This window comes from Arachis duranensis, chromosome 5, assembly GCF_000817695.3.
Source record: "Arachis duranensis cultivar V14167 chromosome 5, aradu.V14167.gnm2.J7QH, whole genome shotgun sequence".
Lineage (NCBI taxonomy): Eukaryota > Viridiplantae > Streptophyta > Magnoliopsida > Fabales > Fabaceae > Arachis > Arachis duranensis.
In genome coordinates this window covers 85,582,391-85,584,464 of record NC_029776.3, presented here as the reverse complement: position 1 = coordinate 85,584,464, position 2,074 = coordinate 85,582,391, and the positions used below count along the sequence as shown (strand labels likewise).

The 2,074-nt window shown below is 38.9% G+C and overlaps 1 long non-coding RNA gene across 1 annotated transcript in view; it reads left to right on the top strand.

The window, feature by feature from the left end:
* Positions 1 to 257, top strand: part of LOC127747467 (uncharacterized) — a 2,402-nt gene extending 2,145 nt beyond the window's left edge. Inside the window, exon 4 of the long non-coding RNA XR_008009306.1 lies at positions 150 to 257. This is a non-coding gene — a long non-coding RNA (uncharacterized LOC127747467). The remainder of the gene's footprint in view (positions 1 to 149) is intronic.
* Positions 258 to 2,074: the final 1,817 nt, after the last annotated feature.

The following is a 2,074-nucleotide window of genomic DNA, read 5'->3' as shown; positions in this document are numbered from 1 at the left end:
GGTTTAGCTTGTTTATAAGCTTTGATATTATCTGGAGGAAGCTTTAGGATTACCTTCGGCTTTCCTCCATTATTATGTATTATCTATGTGGAAACTGTTACCTGCTGGGAACCTCTGGTTCTCACCCATGCGGATTTTGTGGTTTTCAGATGCAGGACGTGAGGTGTCCCGCTGATGCATGCTGGAGACTTCTGTTATTGCGAAGATCCTTTGTTCTTGGGGCTATGTTTTGGTTTATATGTTTTGTTTAGATACTTTTATCTCCATTTAATAATACAGACTGTGATGACTCCTCCTATGGGAGATCTTGGAGAATAGGTTTTCTGTATTTGTGTCCCTTTGGGTTTCCTTTGGGGTTTTCCTTATTTTATCATATGTATATATTGTTATGCTCGGACCGGTTACCTTCGCAGCCGGATCTTGAGTCTTGATATTCCTGTTTTTGACACTCCTTTGTATATATATAATCTCGCGTTGGTTATTCTTGTTCGTTACGTTTTCGATCGGAGTGTTGCGCTTTTGAGTTGCGGTTTTTGTTTACCCCTTTTTCTACAAAGGCTCCTAGTTATAATCAATTATTCATACTACTATACGTACTAAATTTTTGTTTTAGAGGTCGTAATACCTTGCCATCTCTGAATTATGACTTAAGCATAAGACTGTGTATGGTAGGGTGTTACATTTCTGCCACTGCCTTTAGCATCATATACAGGCTCAAGTAGTACACCGGCAAGCTATTTAACACATATTTAATAAGGATAGGCTTACGCACTTTATTGAGCACTTTTGTCTTCCACAAGCTGAACTGCTCCTCAACCTTGTCAATTATCGGTTTCCAAGTCCTGACCAGTCTTGGTTCGCTCCTAAAAAAATGACAAAATATCTTACTAGAAGGCTGGTCTCCTTGCATCCCAATAAGTTGCACATGTTATAAGTCTACTACTGTTCGCAATTGATTGGGATTAAACTTGACTTATCAAAGTTAATAGTTAACCTTGACATCATCTTAAAGCACCTTAGCAACCTGGCATAATTTCTGATGGTCTCCTCCTCTGGTGGACAGAATAATATAGTGTCATCTGTAAACTGTAGGTGTGATAACTCTATATTGTCCTTTCCAATTAGCAATGGCAAAATACGTTTGTTCCTGACTGCCTCCCCTACCATCCTATGTAGCACATCAACAACTAGAACAAACAAAAATGGAGATAGTAGATCACCTTGTTTCAAGCCCCTCTCCATCTTAAAAGGTTTAAATGGTGAGTCATTTATCAGGATCGACATAGACGCTGAACCAATACACTCCTTCATCCATCCCCTCCATCCCCAACCAAAACCCATCTTCTGTAGCACAATATCCACAAAACTCCATTTTACCAGGTCATAAGCCTTCTGAAATTCTAATTTAATGATTGCCGCTTTCTTTTTTCTCATCTTTAACCAGTGCACTGTTTCGCATGCAATAAGAGGCACATCATGTATTTTCCAACCCTTCATAAATGCGCTTTGAGTCTCCCCAACTAGACCTAGCATGACTGATCTCATCCTCCTAACCATCACTTTGGAAATTACTTTGTATACGCAACCTATCATGCTGATCGGCCGAAGGTCCTTGATCTCCTTGGCTCTGATAAACTTAGGTGCAAGGGCCACCCAAGTAATATTGTAATCAGAAGGCAATCTTGACGATCGAAAGAAGTTCAGAACAGCTGTCATGAACTCTGCACCAATCTCATCCCAGCACTTCTTAATGAAATTCATGTTATACCCATCACTTCCTGGAGTCTTGGATGATTCACAATCCCAAATAGCCTCTCTAATCTCCTCCATTCTCGGTATTCTCTCCAAAGCTATCGAATTTTCTTCATAAATTCAATTTACCAGTCCATCCCTAAAACTCACAACCGGTGATCTTTCCTGGTAATACAGTTCTTTATAAAAATCTTCGATAGCAATCTTGATCCTAGCGTGATTTTTTATTAACCTTCTGTTAATTATCAGAGCATCAAATCTATTTTTTTTTTTTCGTCAATGCCAAATTATAAAAGTACCTAATATTCTTATCCATATCCTT